The following is a 22,144-nucleotide window of genomic DNA, read 5'->3' as shown; positions in this document are numbered from 1 at the left end:
AGGGAGTTGGAGGCGATGGGGGTGAGGATGGAGACAGACTCTTGTAAGGGTCGAGAGTGCGAGTGCTGGCAACACGCCGCTCCCGCTTACCACAGGGAAATACGAGGGAAGTCTGATGGTGGTAGTCTCACTGAAGATATGGAGCATTTTAAGTTCCGTTTCTGCAGCTAAGTGCTGCTCGAATGGAGGTTCACGTGAAAATAATATCTACAATCTGCTTGTACGTCTTTATGCCTGGTTTCTCAGGTTGCAGGAAATGCACTAAACTACGTTGGGATTAACCATTTTCCCCCGCCCATCATGCTCAGGAAACTGGGCATCATAATATCTTCAGCTATTTGTTTGCCTGCACAGATTTGACGTTCCATTGCTCCACATTTGCATCAAAGGCTCCCACGATGCTGAAACCTCCCACCATTTTTCTACTAATACAGGTTTCCCGCGCTTCCTGAAGGCAAAGGATGTCCCGAGGCCTCGTACATTGGCGAGATCGTACAGACGCTGTGACAACGGATAAACGGACATCGCGCGACAATCACCAGGCTGGAAAAGCCTTCAGGAAGCACGACCATGCAGAATCACCAAGCAGAAACTGACAGCCAAGTTCCGCACACATGAGTATGGCCTCAACTGGGACCTTGGATTCATGTTGCATTACATTCAACCCCCCACCATCTGGCCTGGGCTTGTGAAATCCTACCAACTGTCCTGGCTTGAGACAATTCGCACCTCTTTCACCTGTGATTATCCCTCTCTCCAGTCTGGACCTGTAAAGACTTAATTGCCTGCAAAGATTCACCTTCAAAGTATCATCTTGCATAATTGACTTTGTCTATATATGTGTTTGAGGAATCCATCTCTTCATTCACTTGAGGAAGGAGCTGTGCTCCGAAAGCTAGTGATTCAAAACAAACCTGTTGGACTTTAACCTGGTGTTGTAAGAGTTCTTTCTGTGCCCATCCCAGTCCAACGCTGGCATCTCTACATCATATTTACAGTGTGTTATCTCACATGGCTGTTCCCTTTCTGCTTCCAGTGCCAAGACTCTTAACATCGCTTCCGATGAACACATTAATACAACAGAGCTTCACGAGAGCTAATAAGAATTAATACAAATACAGCACAAAATCTATTCACCCTCTATGCATTTTTAACAGCATTATCAACTGTTTCTGCCACCTTCAAAGATTTACTCCAAAGACTAAATTTTTGTAAATACAGAGAGGATCTCCCGGCTTAGCCAGAATGCTGGTTTCAGAGGTCCCGCCCACCTACGGCGCTAAGGAGCCGGGTTCGAATCCTGGCCCTGGGTTACTGTCCGTGTGGAGTTTGCTCATTCTCCCGTATCTGCATGAGTTTCCCCCCACAACTAAAGATGTACAGGTTAGTTCAACTGGCCATGCTAAATTGCCCCTTAATTGGGGGAAAAAAGTAATTGGGTACTTTAAATTTATTAAAAAATAATGAAGTTCAGCCTACGAATTCAGCATCCACTATTTTCGCCAGGAAGTTTGCACATTTGTGATTCACGGAAGCAGCTGCACATGTTGCTTTCGAATTGATCCAATTTTCTTGAATTAAACACCAACTTGTGGTTGTTAGAGCTTACCAGTCTACGTCTTCCTTGAAGGAAACCCACCTGCTATTTTATGGCTTCATTTTTTCTACTCTGACTCTGCTAAACACAAAGGGATTTCCTTTTGAACACTCATTTTTTTAAGGTATTCTGACAATCTCCAAAGCCCAGCATTTTTGCCACCTTACCTTCACAACACCAATCTTCCCAGAACTCAACACTACCTCCAAAACATTAACATGAACCATGAACTAGATCAGTGTTCTTCAAACATTTTCTTCCTGGGGGCCCACTTTTACCAACTGGCTGGCCTTGGCAACCTAGGCTGGCCGACCTTCGTAACACACCATTTTCACTTATCTTTAGTGAAACAGTGAGCCTGCTTTGTCCTCACGATCTCATTCTAATCAGGTTCACAGGAGGAGAGGGCAATGCGCATATCAGACACAGAGTTCAACCGGTTCCTTTGTGCTGTCTTCATCTTTGTGAGAACGGAAAATCCAACCTCACATGTGTAGGTCGTTGTGAAGGGCAATAGCAACAAAATGCTTGTTTTACTCAGCACCAGATACTCCTCAGAGACACAAATCCAGAGTGCTGGCAGCCTCATGGACTTGTGGCATGTTTTTAATGTGCTGTCAGAGGTGAGGCACAGAAGTTCAGTCTCTTCATTTGGAGTCAGCTGCAAGTTAATAATTGACTCTGGGGTCTCAAACGCAAAAGGGGTTTTTCACCCACCTTTTCTCTTTCAAAATCTGAAACTTCTCCTCTGGAAAGTAGTGACAAAAACCATTGATCTGCGCAGCCAGATACGACTGAATAATGCTTGCCAGTCTACTGACAGTTCCCTAACCAACACTGTTTTCATCAATGTGTCATAGCAGTATTGAGAATATAGTTTTGGCTCTGTACTCATACTTGCCAAACTTTCAAGGACTTTTGGATCGATTTCTTCACAGTGCCTAAAGCAATAATTATCTTTCCCTTGCAATTTGAGGTTCAGTTTGTTTAGAATTGAAAAGATGTCTGCAAGGTAAGGCATAGTTAGCATCCAACTCTCATTTGCCAGTACTATCCTGCATATAACACACATGGGATTTGCATCCTGATTTGCAGTGGCACTATTAACAAAGCCATACCACATGAAATCATCTTTATACTGCTTGTTCACCAGAGGCCCTGGAGCCCTCTACAATGCTCACTGCTGTGGAATCTCTTGAGCAGCTCTCTCCAGCAGATTCAGTTGTGAGATCCTGGTCTATTTGTGTCTCTGGCCCTCTCTTCCTTGTAACAAAATGATCCATCCTCAGTTCTTCACAGTCCTGTTGCCTTGCTTGTTCGCAGCTAGAAAAGGGAGGAATCTCTCCCCCATGATTTCACGACAAAAGCACGGATGTCAGTGTACATGCTGGGCGTGTGACCTGTTCTCTGCCACCACTTCTGGTGGGAAGATTTGGTGGTTTGCCTTTAAAACCCAGTCGTGGTCGGAATTCTTAACTTAAATGTCGGTCGCGGCCATTGGACACTTCTCCCGCGATCGGGAAAAACGCAACTCTCCCAACATCTGCCCATGACCCGCAGTTTGAAAAGCCCTGAACTATATATTCAGAACAGGGACTTCATCTCATGTTATGACATGGATTCTTAATTGTCCTTGGATTGATTAGGGATGCTGCCTGTTGAGTCTTCCACATCACAAGAATATATTTTTAAATTGTTTCTCTGTGGTGAAAGTAGATTTGACAGCAGGGGGCCAGTTGCAAACCAGAAATTGATCTTGTCATCATTTGTGATAAAGGTGTGTTGTTTTGTATTGCCCCAGGGAGCTCAGGAACTGTCCTTGCTCACCTGTTGCAGAGTGGCCCCAGGCCTCTGCACAACAAGTCCAAACCGTCCTTGCTCATCTGTTGCAGAGTGGCCCCAGGCCTCTGCACAACAAGTCCAGTCAGCAAGAGGGGTGTTTTGGTTTTAGTCAGCAATCTTCAACTTGAAAGCCAGGAGTGCAGACACGGAGGTACATTTTTGGGGGCCCCGTGTTTTCCCTCTTTACAGGTCCCCCACATCACGCACCGCTCTCTGGTGACATGGCGGTGCACCCCAAATGATGCCAAGTCCCACCCCAAATGACATCAAGCTCCACCCCCAATAATGCCAATGCCCTCCTGACCTTGGCTCACACAATACCAGCCACAAAACCCCAAACTCACTACTTAATTACTTCAGTGCTTTTCAATTTATCAGAATAAGTCTGCAATTGATAAATTGATAACTAAATCCAGACAAAACAAAACCATTGCTTAACTGCTTTGGTGCTCTTTAACTTCCAAGATTGTAATTGATTAATGGAAAGCCACAAAATCCCAAATCACTGCTTAAAAATTATAGAATCTCGCCCTATTCCCATAACCCCACCTGATCTGTACATCCCTAAACACCAAGGGGAAATTTTACCATGGCCAATCCAGCCAACCTGCACATCTTTAGACTGTTGGAGGAAACTGGAAAAATCAGAGGCAACCCACGCAGACACGGGGAGAAAGTGCCAACTCCACACGGCCACCCAAGGCCAGAATTGAACCCGGGTCCCTGGCGCTGTTAGGCAGCAGTGCTAACCACCGTGCCACGCTTTAGTGCTCTTTAAATTATGAGAACAAGCCTGTAATTGATGAGTTGAAATTCAAACCTACCAGTTGTCAACATGCTGATAGAGACTGTCAACATTGCCATCTGTATGCCTTGAGGCGAACAAGCATGAAATGGCTGATGAGCAACAGGATGGAGAAATCAGCTGATGATATGAGTGCCGCACAACACAAGAAAAAGTCCAGTGTAGGGGCAAATAGCCCAATAAAGTGAAATGTCCAACCCATGTCTAATATCAATGGATTTGTTGGCAACTGTCTGGCAGGATTCCGTTCGTTGTTCAGAAGAAAAGAGACTTCCTGAAGACCAGTATTGAGAGCGATGGGGGAATGGCAATTACTCGCCAATTATAACTGTCTGCATGAAACCACCAGTCATTATGGAAGACCATCATATTTTCTCTTTTGAAGAACAGAATGTAGACTGGAGAATACAGCAAAGGGACAGATGTTTCAGTTTTCTTGCTTCATCAGTTTTTGCAATCCATGGCAATCTATAGAGCTTTTATTTTTCACGTTTCCCACACAATCATCAACACCATAGTTGGTAAATTCTTGTAAGGGTGCATTTTCAATCGTCAGTATTGCTGAACTTATCAAATGTTTCGGACTCATCATACTTCACATAATTTTTCACTCTTTTAATAGAGAGAAAGAACATTCGCAGAAAGCATTTGTGACAGGTATTGTTAAAAATATTTTCAGAATTGTTGCCACATTCAGAAAGATTGCCTGCAAATCATCATGTACAATTCTGTACAAATCAGTTGGTGATCGCAAAAGCACGGAGCTCATTATTATCAATGAAATGAATTCATTTTTTTCACTTCATCCTCAAAAAGATTTGCATCTACATCCTCCCAGTGGAATTCAATTAATCTCTTACTGCAGCATCCAATGCTCTTAGAACATAAAACATACAGTGCAGAAGGAGGCCATTCGGCCCATCGAATCTGCACTGACCCACTTAAGCCCTCACTTCCACCCTATCCCTGTAACCCAATATCCCCTCCTCGCCATTTTTTGGTCACTAAGGGCAATTTATCATGGCCAGTCCATCTAACCTGCACATCTTTGGACTGTGGGAGGAAACTGGAGCAGCCGGAGGAAACCCACACACACAGGGGGAGAACGTGCAGACTCCACATAGGCAGTGACCCAGCAGGGAATCGACCCTGGGGCTATGAAGCCACAGTGCTATCCACTTAAGCTACCGTGCTGCCCTTAGCATTCTCATCCAAACTTTTGTCAAAAAGCACAGAAATTAACTTGACAGTTTTTTCAGAGATTCACTTCAACTGTGCAATTGCACCCTCATTATGTCACAAATAACATTGTACACTTCTCATCATCTAGGGACCTGTATTCTTTGTTAATGTTAGTGCCGCTGCTTCCACTGAGGTATAACCATTGCAAACTTCCATGAGAAAACTTCAAACTGAGACTACTAAGCGTGAAAAAATCAATAAAGTTGTTTAAACATTTTGCAACAATTTGCTGACGGCATTAATTATTTGAAGTAAATGGTTCCACACAACTGCACAATTGTACTTTTCAATCTTCTCTGCAGAGGATTTTGCTTCAGCTTTCACACATGGGGCTGGATTCTCCATTTCTGCGTCGAAGTGCTGACACCAACAGAGGATCTGCGGCAATGTTAGCCGCCCTGTAATAATTAATTATATTCGGCAATGCCAGCCAACCCCTCCTTGCCCCGTTCCAAAAATGGCCTCTTGACCCGCGGGGTCTTCCTCACCCACACAAACCCCAAAATCAACGCGTTGATCTTTTAAAAAAATGACTTCAAGAGTTTCCATGTTGGAAAAATCAGCACCACACCCGCACCGATTCCACTATCGATGAGGGACTAGCACTGGCTCCGCATGGAACACCTGTAGAACAAGTGAAAACTGGTGGGGGAATTGCCGCGTCCATGATGGACATGCGCAGAGCTGCATCCGCCCGTGTACTATACAGCCCCCACACACACATACTGATTGTGTCCAAAAAGCTGGCAGCGGTTGTGCTGGACTGCGTACTCATCCACCCCGACAGCAGAGTCCACCTCATGGCCGCACCGCACTACTCCCCCCAGCCCTGGCAGAAGCCTCCCGGCCAGTGGCACGACTGTCAGCGACATATGGTGGTGCTGGACACTGTCCGTACGCACTCTCTCTCTCTCTCCACAGCCACCACACCAGGTTCACGATTGTTGAGGCCGCACGTGGACCAAGCCGTCGAGAACTCGGCCCATCAAAGGCGGAGCATCGCAGGTGGGCCCGATAATGAGATGCGAACGCAGCTGCAACTATGCGCGGAGCACGGTGTAATGACGCAGTTCTGAAGGGGACAGAGCATCGCGATCCCACATCAAACCAGCGCCTGCCACGATTTTGGCGTCAGGAGATATCCTCCGCTCGATCGCCATTCCCGATTTCACCGTTGGCCGACGGAGGATCCCGCCCATGGAAAGGAGGGAGGGAGTACGAGAGGGTTGGCTGGCAAGCAACCAACCAAACAGTGCAGGTTAGATCAAGCCAGCCAGGAGCACATGTGGTGGTCGAGGCTTGAAGCTCAAGACCCGAGCGAGAGCGTATGGTCGAAGATGTGGCTCTAGGATGGGGCTCATTAGCCACACAAAAACCCACGGAGCCCATGACCAGTAAAACGGAGTTTCTTAGGTGGACAATCACACTCGTTATCGAGGAATCGTCAAAGATGAAATGATGATGGGAAGAAAGAAGAAGAGTACCCACACCACAGGGACTGCAGTTTGAGAAGGTGGCTCACCACTGCCTTCTCAAAGGCAATTAAAGTGAGGAAATAAATGCTGCCCCAGCCAGCAAAGCCCACATACCATGAACCAAGAAATAAAAACAAACAGATAAACAAAAGTTACAGGATTAACATTCTTCATGGATGTACAAAGCAAAATTTAAATAATAATAACGCTCTCCCTCTTCCTGGAACACGTTAAAATCAACTAGGCCTCAACCAAGCCAGAGCAAAGAAGAGAATGGAAGACGTGGAAGTGAGCCTGCGAGCTCTGGCGACATGGCCTCAACCAAATGTAACTGAATAGGATCTTAAACCTCTTTCGCAGAAAGGTGAAGGTTCCACTGAAGAAATGAGAAGGGCTGACATCTCTTTCAAGCCTCACCAAACAGGAGCACCAGTAATGGTGCTAAACAAGACTGTAACTTAATGATTAATTCCAGCACAGCAGTTTCCATTTTCAAGCGACGCGGCTGAAGTCAAAAAGCAACTCTGACTTGAATGTTAATGTGTGGAGGAATGCAGCCAGGGTAGCAGACTCTTGCAAATGCTGCAGAATCTGCTCAGCAGTATTCTGACATGTCACACCCTTTGTAAGCTTTTAAAATATGAACTTTATTCAACTTTATTCAATTTGAAATCTTATGAATTGACGTTTTATTTTTAAATGGACAATGTACTCCCTAAGAGTGCAGTGGGAATACCTACACCACATGGACTGCAGTGGTTCAAGAAGGAATCTTACCCCCACCTTCTCAAGGGCAACTCAGAATGGGGAATAAATGCTGGCCGAGTCAGCCACGCCCACATCCCCTGAATTAAATTTTTTTTAAAGAGGGCCACCAGGGATCAGGTGACCTGATCCGTGTAGTGTGGCCATGTCCTAAAGACAGAAAAAAGGCCAATTTCCGATTAAAACGTGTTAATTATACATACCCTGAAAGACCACCAGAAGACATTCCGGAATTGAATGGGTCCTTTTGAAAAGCAAGAAAGCAAAGAACGATAACTATTTATTTAAGCATCACCACAAAATTGAACATGATGTTACCCAATCATATAATCACGCACACAAACACATGCAAGGAAAGTACAGTGAGAGAGAATAGTGCACTTTTGCAAATTAGAGAACCAGAAAAGAATACTTCCCAGTTCGCGTACCTCAAAGAATCCGGAAAATAGCTCATTTAAATATGTATATCTGGATCCCGCCCAACAAGGGCAAGATATGGATCACGCCATCTCGTGAGATTCCATTGAATGTCGCGAGACGTTTTGAGGATAGCGAACCTTGTGAGAGGCCTCTCGCGAGATTCAATGGACTTGTCCAGACAACAAGGGCTGGATTCTCTGATTTTGAAGTTATGTCCGGAGGAAGTATCTAGTTCTACGATGAAAAAGTTTGCGCCCCCCCCCCCGCACCGATGCTCTGCACGGTGGGGGGCTAGCAGCCACGGCACATAAAACCCCCAGTGTTCCCGACAGAAACGGATAGAGAATTGCCGGATCCATGGCCACGCATGTGCACGGCGACGACCTGCAGCGGTTGCACCGTACAACAGAGCACCAGACCCGGCCTGCCAGATAGTTCCCCGTCTACGCACCTTCGCCACCCTCGGAGCACCCCCCAGCCCCTGCCGAAGCCCCCCCAGCCAGCGGAACGGCTCTCTCCCTCTTCCGACTGTGGCAGCACTGGACACAGTCAGCAGTCGCCCCGTGAGGTTGACAACAACTCAGAGCATAAGTGATCCACACCGTCGGGAAGTCAGCCCATCAGGGGTGGAGAATCGGGGGAGGGCCTTCAGGGCCCATCAGGGGTGGAGCATCGGGGGAGGGCCTTCAGGTGACGTCCTGAGGCCTTCCCAATGGCGTGCAGCGTACTCACCGATGACGCCATTTTGGAGGGGGCAGGGCATCCGAAAACAGACACCGCCCCCAAATTGGCATCAAAAAGGATTCTCCGCCTGATCACCGAATACAATTTTGGCGTCGGCAAGCGGAGAATCCCGCCCCAAGTCAGGCACGACGAGGCCATTGAATCACGTCCTTGATCAAATAAGTATGTTTTTAGGAGTGGTTATAAAGGAGGAGAAACAGGGAGGTGCAGGGAAGGAATTCCAATGCTGAGGGCCTGGCAGCAATGATGAGGCAAAGGAAATCAAGGATGTAAAAGAGGCCAGTACTTGAGGAATGCGGAGTTATGCAGAATGTATGCTGAAGAGTTGGAGAAGATCACAGAGGTAGGGAAGAGCTTTCAATGGGGAATGAAAGTTTCATGTGAGTTATGGCTGGTGGGACGACCTGAAGCCAAGATTAATCTGTCCTCATCGACAGAAGATTAGTGATATCTCCTGTGTTTTAAGGGTTTGTTCAATCAGCTTCCATCTCTCTGCTTCCCCACTGTGCTAAACCAGCCCCTCCCTGATTGATTTGCAAGATGATATGAGGGAGAAGGGATGCTCAGGTGCAAAGCACAAATTTACAATTCCAGTATAAAGAAACATATAGAGATAGGCATGCGAACATAGGCCGGAATTTCACACTGAAACTGCGGCAGGTGCCTGAGCCGGAATTGCATGAAACAGCTCGAGGAGGTGTCAGGCGTGTGTCCCAGCGCCAGCGCGCCCGCGACATTACGGTTAGCGAGGGCGTGCGGGAAGTGCACCTGTCAACAATTAAGAGGGCTAAGCCAATGAAAGAAAATAATACAAGTGACGTTACGTGGCCCGTCCACTTTTGTGGTTGGCAGATACCAGGCGGCCAGGCGGCCTTCACACTCTTGAAGCACACTTCATCCTGAGCAGGATAAAATAAAAGAAGATGTTTGAGGGAAGCTGTGTGGTCTGCTGTCAGGTTCTTGAATTTGCAGTATTGACACAGTTGGCAGCGCTTTATTGAGCTCATCTCATTTTTACAGTACAGCAGCTCACTGAGGTAGATGTGCAGTGGCTGTCAGCCTTCAGTGAGCGTCCGTTTGCACCCCCACCTCTCTCGGTAAATACCCTCTTCCTGTCCCTCCCACCCTGGCAGCCCTGAGCGCCCAATTCACGCTGACTCTCTCCAATTAACTGGCCAGCTCGCGTGAACTTGCGGCTGTGGGCTGCTCGCGGCCAGAAGCGCATACCACGTCTGCGTCAAGTCCACCGATCACACACCCTGACAAGCACAAGATTCAGGCCATAAGAAAAGGAGTAGGCCATTTAGCCCCTCAAGCCTGTCCCCTCATTCACTGAGATCATGGCTGATCTGTGAGGTAACTCCATATGCCAGTGCTGGCGAGTGAGCACGCGCCATGCAAGTGGCCACCCTTCATCTCAGTGGGCCACAAGACTGAAACGGAGCTGGTTCGCGAACCACAACTCCATGAAGAAGATTGAATACATTTAATACACACCGAATATTTCAGAACGAGTTATGGAAACTGTTAATATAACTATCAATTTCAAATGGAAAAAACAAAATAAATATCTCCATTTGACTGGATGCAGAGGGAGTGCATGGCGCTCACAATCAATGTTGTGAACAGACAATACACATCTCCCTTCATTTGCTGGCAGGAAAAAAGCTACACACAGTCAGAAACCAACAGAATGTGGCAACCCTGCTTGTGGACAACAGTCAATAAAATGTCTCGTGGGTCCCACTCGAGATCCTGATGGGCCGCATATGGCCCCGGGGCCGAAGGTTGCCACTACTGCCATACACCCATTTTTGCCCCATATCCCTTCATGCCTATAGTTCGCAAAAATCTGTCAATCTCAAAGTTAAAATTTAAACTTGATCTAGCAGAAGTTGCCAATGGCAGAAGAGTTCAAACCTGCCACCACTCTTTGTGGGAAGAAACATTTTCTAATTTCACTCCCATTTTTAGACTATACCTCCCTAATCTGACACTTCCCAACCAGCGGAAATACTTATCCTCCATCTCCCCCACCTCCCCTTAATAACCTGGAAATGAAAATCATCTCAGCTCTTAATCTACTAAATTCCAGGAAACACAACCCAAGTTTGTGTCATCATTCATCCCAGTTTAACCAATGGAGTCCAGGGGCGGGATTCTCTGTCCCGCCGCACCCCCTTTCTGGCACGGCGCACACTCCCGCCAACAGTGGGACCCTCGGTCCTGGCAGCCGGCCAATGGGGTTTCCCATTTTGGGCACCCCCACGCCGTCGGGGAAATCTGCAGCGTAAGTGCACTGCCGGCAAAGTGGAAGATCCCGCCGATGGAGAATCTCGCCCCAAGTATCGTTCTGATAAATCAACATTGCTCTCATTCCCAAGGTCAATATATCATTCCCGAGATGTGGTGAGCAGAACTGCTGACAATAATCCGGATATGGGGCTGGATTCTCCCCTACCCGGCGTGACGGAGGGTCCCGGCGTAGGGGAGTGGCGCCAACCACTCAGGGGTTGGGCCTCCCCAGAGGTCGGGAATTCTCCCACCTTTGGGGGCCAGCCCCGCGCCGGAGCGGTTGGCACCAGAAGACTGGCGCAAAAAAAACGGCGCCCCCGGCAGCGGGGCTGGCCGAAAGGCTTTCACCGGTCGGCTCATGCTCCGGTGGTGACATCAGCGGCCAGCTGCCGCTGACGTCACCACCGGCGCATGCGCGATGTGGGTTTCTCTTCCGCTTCCGCCGTGGAAGGAGAAAGAGTGCACCCAGGGCACTGGCCCGGAGTCTGAGCGGGTGCCCCGATCGTGGGCCAGGCCACCGTGGGGGCACCCCCCGGGGTTCGATCGCCCCCCCGCCCCCCCCCCCAGGACCCCGGGGCCCGCTCGCGCCGCTGATCCCACCGTTACAGAGGTGGTTCAAACCTCGGCGGCGGGAGAGGCCTCCCAGCGGCGGGACTTCGGCCCATCCGGACCGGAGAATCAACGCAGGGGCCCTGCCGATCGGAGTGGCAAGATTCCCGCCACCGCCACTTCCCGGGTGGCGGAGAATCTCTGCCACGGCGGGGGCGGGATTTTCGGCAGCCCCAGGCGATTCTCCGACCCTGCTGGGGGTCGGAGAATTTCGCCCATGGTCTGAACAGAGTTTTGTAACGCTGAACCATTTCCTTCAGGTTAGCTGGTGAGGTGATGGTGCAGTGGGAAGTACCATCACTGGGACGGCACGGTAGCACAGTGGTTAGTTCTGCTGCCTCACAGCATCAACGACCCGGGTTCAAATCCGGCCTCGGGTAACTGTCTATGCGGAGTCTGCACGTTCTCCCCGTGTGTGGGTGGGTTTCCTCCGGCTGCTCCGGTTTCCTCCCACAGCCCAAAGATGTGCAGGTTAGGTGGATTGGCCATGCTAAATTGACCCTTAGTGTGCAGGTTAGGTGGGGTTATGGAGGTAGGGCAGGTATATTTTACCGACCGGGCATATAGGGCTTCCGTGACAGCGCGGAGGCACCTATGGACCGAGGTCTGTGAGATCCCAGACAGGTCCCTACTCGGCACATGGATTTACTCCGTTGTGAAACGATTCAGGTTGACCATCACCTTGACAGCCGCCGGGAGCGGGTGTCCTCCTCATACCCCCCCAGTTCCAGGTGTGTCATGATCCAGCAGATATGCCATACGGTCCCCTTGCTCAGCTGCCGTCTTCGACAGCACGCCCAGTCCGGCAGGTCCTCGAATGACAGGCACTGCCGGTACACACTAATGGTGATGCGGGCCTCATCCCCACCTCCTCCTCGGCCTGTTGGGTGGCCGGCTCCCCATCCTTACCGGCTGGCTCCCATTCCACAGGGGCAACCTCCATTGCTGCAGGGTCCTCCCCGGGTAGCCCCTGCTCGTACACCCTCAGTGCTTCCCCCAGGGCTGCAGCGGCTCGGCAGATGACTAACATTCCTGGTCGGATTCCGAAATCCATTGTCAACAGGGGGTGAAAGGCAGGCATGTTAGTATGGTGCGTATCCCTCAAGCCCAACCAGGTCCCATGGGCTACATGGTGGCTCCGGCCTGCACTGCAGCCCCTGCCCTCGCATCTCCCCCTCCCCCTCACCCCCACCCCCCCATCCTCCTCCCCCATCGCCACACTCACCGTCGGCCATACCCCCTGGCATTTTTCCCTCCACAACACACCCGTGATCCCGTCAGTATCCAGCACCGCTGGCCCCGGCACCCGTACCTTGACGGCATGGATACCAGTGGCTGGTACTACCCATAGGGGTGCACCCATACGGCCGATGTCGCTCTAGGTAGCCAGGGGCCACGGTGGATGGTTAGTGGAGTGTGCAGCAAGATGGCTACCTGGCAGGCCACAGCAGTGGTGGCCTGCACCTGGACACCCCTGTCCTGGGTTTCACTCACTCTGGCCTTGGGAGACCCAATAACTACAGGGACCCCTCCACAGGGTCCCCCTAACTAGAGGGACCCCCACAAAGCCCCTGATGCTTTTCTGCACCTATTGAATGATCAACGTACCTGGACTTCAAACCTCTTTGGACCTTCACTGCTTTGTGCTTTTCACCATTCAGAAATCACTCCCTTTTATACTTTTCAGATCCAAAATGGATTACCTCATATTTTTTATAATCTTTATTATTGTCACAAGGAGGCTTACATTAACACTGGATTGCATTGGATTTCTTTATTATCATGTATTCCAAGGTACAGTGAGAAGTATTTTTCTGTGAGCAACTCAAACAGATTATTTAGTACAAGAAAAGAAGATACATAATAGGGCAACGCAAGGTACACAATGTAAATAACTAGACACCGGCATTGGGTGAAGCACACAGGGGTGTAGTATTAATCAGGTCAGTCCACAAGAGGGTTGTTTAGGAGTCTGGTAACAGCGGGGAAGAAGCTGTTTTTGAATCTGTTTGTGCGTGTTCTCAGACTTCTGTGTCTCCTGCCCGATGGAAGAATTTGGAAGAGTGAGTGAGCCGGGTGGGTGGGGTCTTTGATTATGCTGCCCGCTTTCCCAAGGCAGCGGGGGTATAGATTGAGTCAATGGACTGCAATGAAGTTACTGTGAAAATCCCCGAGTCGCCACATTCCAGCGCCTGGTCGGACACACGGAGGAAGAATTCAGAATGTCCAATTCACCTAACAGCACGTCTTTCGGGACTTGCGGGAGGAAACCAGAGCACCCGGAGGAAACCCACGCAGACACGGGGAGAACGTGCAGACCCCGCACAGTGACCCAAGCCAGGAATCGAACCTGGGACCCTGGCTCTGTGAAGCAACGGTGCTAACCACTGTGCTACCGTGCTGTCCTTTGCCCTACATTAAACACCCTTTTCCACAGTTATCTCTACTTTTGAGTCCATCAACATCTTTTTGTGTCTTTATTCTTCCACCTAAACTGCTTAAAATGCAGCAAACCTGGATCCGTAGTATTCTATCCCATCAACTACGTTGCTCATAAACGCAGCAAACGGTTGAAGTCTGTGATTTCACAGAATCGCAGAATTGTTACAGCACAGAAGGCCATTCAGCCCATCGTCTCAGCACCAACTCTGTGAATGAAAATTCACAAAGCGATATTCCCCTGCCTTCTCCCTGTACCATTCCTCCCTTTCAGATCGCAGTCTAATTTTCTCTTCAAAGTCTCAATTGAACCTGCCTTCACCATATCCATGGGTAGAACATTCCAGATCTTCGCGTGAAAAGGTTTTCCCCCATGTCGCTTTTCCTTTTTTGCCAATGACTTTCAATCCGTGCCCTCTCGTTCTCGATAACTTTCTCGAGCGGGAACTGTTTCTCCCTGTCTGCTCTGTCCAGCCCCCCTCATGATTTTGAACATCCCTATCAAATCTCCTCTCAGTCTTCTCTTCTCCAAGGAAGATAGATCCAGAGCGGGATTCTCCGCTTCTGAGACTAAGTGTTGACGCCGACACAGAATTCATGGACGTTTATGACAGCAAAACTGGTGCCGCATCTGGATCGATTCCTTTACCGTGGAGGGGCCAGCACCGGCGCCGGTGGAACTCAATCGATTCCAATGAAAAATGGTGGGGGATTCGGCGGGTCCGTGGTTGACACTCAGGAGGTTGATAAGCTGCAGTTGCACATGCACATTACAATCCCCGCACACACTCAAGATGGCACTGGTTGTGCAGGAGCACATCCATACAGCTGATGGGTCGGCTGGTGCCGAGGGCACCCAGGGGGGTGGCCTGGGGGAGATGCTTATCAACCCGTGACCCTAAGTTCACAATGGGCTTTCACCAGTAGGTTCAGCTGCATGGCTGCCTTGCCTGCTGCAGCAATGGTGTTCCGTGCCCATCCACCCCAACCCCACTGGCCACTCTCCCCCCCCCCCCCGCTACTCCCCCCGGCCTTGGCAGAATCGGAATTTCCTATGTACATCTTCGTGTACATCCAATGGCACAATTGTCAGCAAATTATGGTGATGTTGGACACTTTCTGAACCCCTCTCTCTCCCTCAGTAGCTACCACGCCGGTTTCACGATTTTTAAAAGCACACGTGAACCGCGCCATCAGGAATTCGGCCCATTGGAGGCGGAGTATCACGGAGGCCTCGGAGAATACCGGGTCAGGCTCGCTAATGACATGCAGAGGGTGTTTACTGTACCTGCGCTCCAGAACGCATCGAGATGACAGAGAACCGAGATTTGGCGTCAAATCAGCACCCGCTTCAATTTCGGAATCGGAACCGATTCTCCGCCCAATCGCGATTTTGGCGTCGGCCAACGGAGAACCCCGCCCCCAAACCTTTCCAATCCATCTTCTCAACTGAAGTTGCTCATCCGTGGATCCAATGGGAAAGGACTTAAGGGCAAAGAGGGAAAATCTATGCCAAGACGGGAAAAGCAACAACGCAAAGAAATGAAGGGGTTATTTCCCAGGTGTCAATCATTACAACTAACATTGAGTTACTGTCAATTATGAATTGCCAGGTTTGTGTCCATGTTCGATTTGCTGGTACGTTTTTCAATATGAATTATCTCATCAATAAACTCTTATTAATAACAGACTAAGAGTTCAATTGAGCTTGTTTATTTGTGGGCAGATCGAATCAACTCAAGCAACATACATTTCCGATTACTCAATTGCTGCCGCGGATTTTGCATTTGCAGTGACAGCAAAGCTGTCAGCAGTCTCCACCATTACCTTGCCAATCTCCCGGCATCTGCACACACACACAATTAAATGCAGAAACGCAGCCTGACTGTCAGTGATTCCTCATTCCTCCACAGCGTGTGTCGCTGTTTGATTCTTGTGGGTCATTTTCGATGAGCCAGCGGCACTTCGCCACTGACCACAAAACCCAGGCTATTATATCAACTTTGTCTGAATTACCAATTGAGGCCCGTGTTAATGCTCTGAACCCGTCAATCCTCTTCAGATTGTTGAGCAGTATTCAGAACTGAATTTCCTATGTACATCTTAGTTTCACCTTGAATCGTGGGCTAGCACAGTAGCACAGTGATTAGCACTGTTGCTTCACAGCTCCAGTGTCCCAGGTTCCATTCCCGGCTTGGGTCACTGTCTGTGCGGAGTCGGCACGTTCTCCTCGTGTCTGCGTGGGTTTCCTCCGGGTGCTCCGGTTTCCTCCCACAAGTCCCGAAAGACGTGCTGTTAGATGAACTGGACATTCTTAGTTCTCCCTCCCTGTACCCGACCAGACGCCGGAATATGGCGACTAGGGGCTTTTCATAGTAACTTCATTGCAGTGTTAATGTAAGCCTATTTGTGACAGTAAAGATTATTATTATTAATGCATTAAAGGAATGTTAATTACCTTGTGCCTTTCTGCATGCCCGCATGAATGCACAAGCCTAGCCTATTCAAGGTTGTATACATTACACGAACACATACAACAAAGAAGCCAATAAGAGCAGTTGGAAATCAATTCACGATCACAGAATTGATGTGAACTTTCACTGTTTCTACTCTATTCTCATTCCAACAAACTATTGAAAAATGTGTGCCTTTTTGAATAATGTGTAACTGGGTTTGAAATAGCGCACTCGTTCATAATTATTGATGGAGAGTATTGCCAACCCTGAAAGGTTCATTTTATATTTGTAGAACCTCAAATTTCCCTGTTGCATGATAAATACATTTCACGGATTTCTAAAAGAATAAAAAAAATCACTTTCCAGGGCTTTAAAAAAATATTTTAGCTCCTACCCATAATCCCAGGTGTACATCCTGCATATTTCTTTCGCGTTCTGTCAAATTTTAAACTAATTCGATGTGGGTATCACGGCTGGCTGAGCGAGCATTTATTGTCCATTCCTAATTGGTCATGAGTGCAATTCAGAGGGTATTTTTAATAGCCGGCCACATCATTGCATGTAGGCCAAATCAGGTTGCCTTCATTAAAGGTCATTAATGAACCAAATGGGTTTTTCCTTTACGACGATTGACAATGGTTTCATGGTCAATGTTAGACTTTTAATTCAGGATTTTGATTGAATTCAAATTTCACCATCTGGCATGATGGGATCACTCTGGGTCTCTGGATTAGTAATCCAGTGATAATACAGTGATAGTGCCCCTCCTCTATGGCAAAACCTGCTTGTTCACTTTCACAATTTGTCAACGTGATTGACTACTCGCCTGCTTGGCGGCATCACTGTTGCTGGGCCCCAGAGATCTCCTGGTCATGGTTTCATAAATTGAATTCATATTGGGAAAGGTGAAATCCATGCCACAGAGATCGTTCGGTTTTTGTGGGCTGTTTTCTACAAGCCAGTGGCACTTTAACACTGACCACAAAACCCAAACTATCGTATCAGCTCTCTTTGAATTATCGGTGGGGTAGGGCTCATGTTAATCCTATTGACCCTTCAATATCTTCTCTTTGTTGGTCTGCATGAAGATCTAAGTTTCTGCATACAATTGAATTTAATCTTGTTTCATGGGGCAATGCATTAAATGAGTGTTAATTATCTTGCGTCTATCTGGCATGCTCCCAGGAATGCTCACGTCTAGTCTATTCAAGGTTGTATGTAATACAATAACACAGACAATGAGGGAGACAATAAGATCGGCTTAGTTCTGATGAAAGGTCATCAAGAATAAAGAACAAAGAACAAAACAAAGAAAAGTACAGCACAGGAACAGGCCCTTCGGCCCTCCAAGCCTGCGCTGACCATCCTGCCCGTCAGAACTAAAATCGTCTGCACTTCCGAGGTCCGTATCCCTCTATTCACATCCTATTCATGTATTTGTCAAAATGCCCCTTAAACGTCACTATCGTCCCAGCTTCCACTACCTCCTCCGGCAGCGAGTTCCAGGCACCCACTAGCCGCTGTGTAAAATACGTACCTCGTAAATCTCCTCTAAACCTTGCCCCTCGCACCTTAAACCTATGCCCCCTAGTAATTGGCTCCTCTACCCTGGGAAAAAGTCTCAGACTATCCACTCTGTCTCTGCCCCTCATAATTTTGTAGGCCTCTATCAGGTCGCCCCTCAACCTCCTTTGTTCAGTGAGAACAAACCAAGTCTGAAACTCTTGCAAGGATATGGGGTTTTGCGTCAGGTTCCGAACTTCAGAGTAAAACCGGAGTCACAACAAGGCAATGTTTTATCCTGAACTGCCCAATTAGTGACCAGCGGGCAGGCTTACTGTCCAATAAAAGATGGCAGGTGGGCTCTCAAAGGTGGGGAGCCAATAGGAGTTGCCCTCCTGACTAAAAGATTCCAGTAAGCCTCTGACAATAGATCATGTTTGGCCTTTAATTCCCATGAACTGGACACCTGTCTGTTATAACGCGCACATCCCTTACGGGGTTGGAGTAATCAGTCTCCTCGTGAGTCTTGCAGAATACAAACTCCCCCGCTGAGGGGGGCAGGGAGCCCTTGATCACTCAGGGTTAAGTTCTGTATAAAGGTGGCCAGGTTCGGTACAGACAAGGCAGACTCGGCTGAGATCTGACCTATATTGTAAATACTAGTCTATTATAATGAACCAAGAATCTCTTTAACTAACTCGGTTCGAACTCATATGTCTTCTCCAAAACTGGCGACGAGGGTACAACTAGATTCCCGTCAAAGCTGCCACAGCATCGGCTGAACCACCTCCTTTACTTGGCAGGACAAAGGTTGTAAATTTGTTTTTGAAAATGCCTCTGTTTGGAAGATTAGACATGTTGGACGCAAGATTAGAGGATTGAACACAGTACGCAGAACGCATTCATTACTTTTTCTGGGTGAACAATATCACCGAGAATGAGCGACAGACAGTAATACTGCTGGCTGCCTGTGGCCCATACATCCATGGAGTGATGAAAAGCCTCTCATATCCTGCCTCTCCGAACACCTAACCTTTTGAACAATTGGTAATCCGAGTGGTGCAACGCTTCAACCGTGGGCCATCGTAATAGTGCAGAGTTTTGGACAGAAAGGACCTCTGAAGAGTCCGTAACTGAATCTTTGACAAGGCTGTGTAAAATAGCTCAATTTTGTGACCATGAAACTTCCCTTTCCGAAATGCTTTGTTTCCGTTTGGTCTGCCACGTAAATAATGTAGCTACTCAAAGAAAGTTATTGGCCAACCCATCCCTGGAGCTGCAGCAGGCTGTATAAATTTGCTTTCCCAAGAAAGTGCTGAGCGAGGACATGAGGCTGTTTTCGTTAGAGAGAAGAAAGTTAAGAGGTGACTTAATTGAGGCATACAAGATGATCAGAGGATTAGATAGGGTGGACAGTGAGAGCCTTTTTCCTCGGATGGTGATGTCCAGCACGAGGGGGACATAGCTTTAAATTGAGGGGAGATAGATATAGGACAGATGTCAGAGGTAGGTTCTTTACTCAGAGAGTAGTAAGGGCGTGGAATGCCCTGCCTGCAACAGTAGTGGACTCGCCAACACTAAACGCATTCAAATGGTCATTGGATAGGCATATGGACGATAAGGGAATAGTGTAGAGAGACTTTAGAGGGGTTTCACAGGACGGCGCAACATCGTGGGCCGAAGGGCCTGTACTGCGCTGTAATGTTCTATGTTCTATGAGGTGTACAGGGGATCCAGTGGATGGAGGTTGTCATGTGAGTGTCTTATCACATGGCTTGTAGCACGGCTTCACTGATGTCATTTGTGGGTGGAGCTGGGCTGTGGCTGTCAGGTGAGAGAGGGTTTAGTGTTTTGGTTTTCAGTTTTCAGTTTGTTGGTTTGGATTGCAGAAGAGAAGCAGTGTTTCTCAGTTTTCACTGTTTTTATTTTAAAGCTGTTCCGGGGAACTGAAAGCACATTGGGTGTGGCAAACTGCCTTGGTAACTTTAAAGATAGAGTTGCTTTCCGGAAGGAGTTTTAAATCTGCTGGTTGGAACTGGATCAGAATCTCAGAGAAAGAGCCAGCCCCATTCAAGTGAGATTGCAGTGTGCTAGGCCTTGACTTGAAAGGGGTTTTGGTTTATTGAATTTTGTATTGAATTGGAACAGCTACTGAGGGGATTCATTAAGAGTTATTCAACAAAGATTACTGTTGTGCGTTTTTTCATGGTTGTAATTGATAACAAATTCTTGCTAAGTGTTAACTACATTCTCACTGCGAGCGGCCCCCACCTGGACCAAAACCCCACCCTGGACTGAGCACCGTAGGGACGAGGTCCGCTGGTCAAAGACTGAGTCATCTCAGCGGGCTACCTCCCTGGAATCTGTTGAGGGAGAGCCGGGACGTTGTGGAACAAATATATGTTAACTACATATACTACATTCTTATAATAAACTTTGTTTTGACAAAAGTGTCTTGGAAGTCTGATGAATCACACCTGCAGTGAAGTCTCTTGTGCCCATCCTAGCCAAGTTCAACAGAAAAGTTATAAGTCAGGTGAGCTTCATAATACACTTTGGAGTTTCTAAACCCTGGCCCATAATATAAAGTAAACTTCCTAGGTCATGCCCCCTCACTGCGAGCGGCCCCCACCTGGACCAAAACCCCACCCTGGACTGAGCACCGTAGGGACGAGGTCCGCTGGTCAAAGACTGAGTCATCTCAGCGGGCTACCTCCCTGGAATCTGTTGAGGAAGAGCCGGGACGTTGTGGAACAAATGGACGAAGGGTTCAATGGGAACGCAAGTCACAAGTCAGCCAGAGATCCAAATGCCCCGCTTGAGGAAGGCTCCAGCCATGATAACACTTTCCACCTGGACGAACCAGAGGAGTAGGAGTGCTGGATTATGTTGCGGCACCATAAGTGGCCCCCATTAAGATAACGGTGCAGGTTAATGGGCACCCATTGGAAATGGAGCCAGACACAACAATTTCCGTTGTGGGGAAGCAGACCTTCGATAAGATAAAATTGGGAGAACAACACTTGGACCTGAGAGACACTTATGCTAGATTAACAACATATACCAGCGAGCCATTGGCCATTGCAGGGACCACCATGACCCCAGTAGTTCACGGTTGGTGCGTCTTCCATTAATTGTAGACATGGCCCCAGCCTGCTAGGCCACGATTGGCTAAAGCACCTACATCAGGACTGGCAGCAAATTTGTGATGGGCAGATGTCATGACCAGCCTACCACCCAGTGGGAGGAAGGATGTTCAACCCATTCTATCCAACAATGGCTTCATCACTTTCTTGTGGACCAGTACTTTCATCAATTCTGCATCTACAAAACGGTAGAGTCATCAGACACATTGTGAAAAATAGGACGGTATTCATTAATATTTCTCGAGTCTGCTGCATTACTGTGGTATTCTGTGAAGCAGGACTGTGGCATGTACATTGTGTTTGTGTGTGTGATTACTTTAATTAAACTGAGGACAGTGGGGTTGTAAGGTTTAGAACATCAACAGGTCCAGGCGTGAAAGGCAGGCATTTAAACTGAATAGGGCCAAGTTGGATATTCTGCAGGTAAATAAGACATGGGTAGAAATTTGCATTAGGAGATAAAGAAGGTTTGTGTGTTCAGTTGTTAAATGTCAAAGGGAAGTAAAAATGATCTGACAGCTGGGAAAGGGTCCTCAATAAATAAAGCAACATCATTAAAGTTTATTTTACACAAAAATGGCAACCATAAAATGAATATTTTATTAGGTAGATAGGTTCTTGATTAATAAGGGGATCAGGAGTCATGGGGAGAAGGCAGGAGAATGGGGATGAGAAAAATATCAGCCATGATCGAATGGTGGAGCAGACACGATAGGCCAAACGGTCTAATTCTGCTCCTATGTCTGATGGTCTTATGGGAAAGATAGATTTTCAAAGAAGGATAAGGACAATGGAAAAGATGAAAG

Source organism: Scyliorhinus canicula, chromosome 5, assembly GCF_902713615.1.
Source record: "Scyliorhinus canicula chromosome 5, sScyCan1.1, whole genome shotgun sequence".
NCBI lineage: Eukaryota > Metazoa > Chordata > Chondrichthyes > Carcharhiniformes > Scyliorhinidae > Scyliorhinus > Scyliorhinus canicula.
This window is presented reverse-complemented; position numbering follows the sequence as displayed.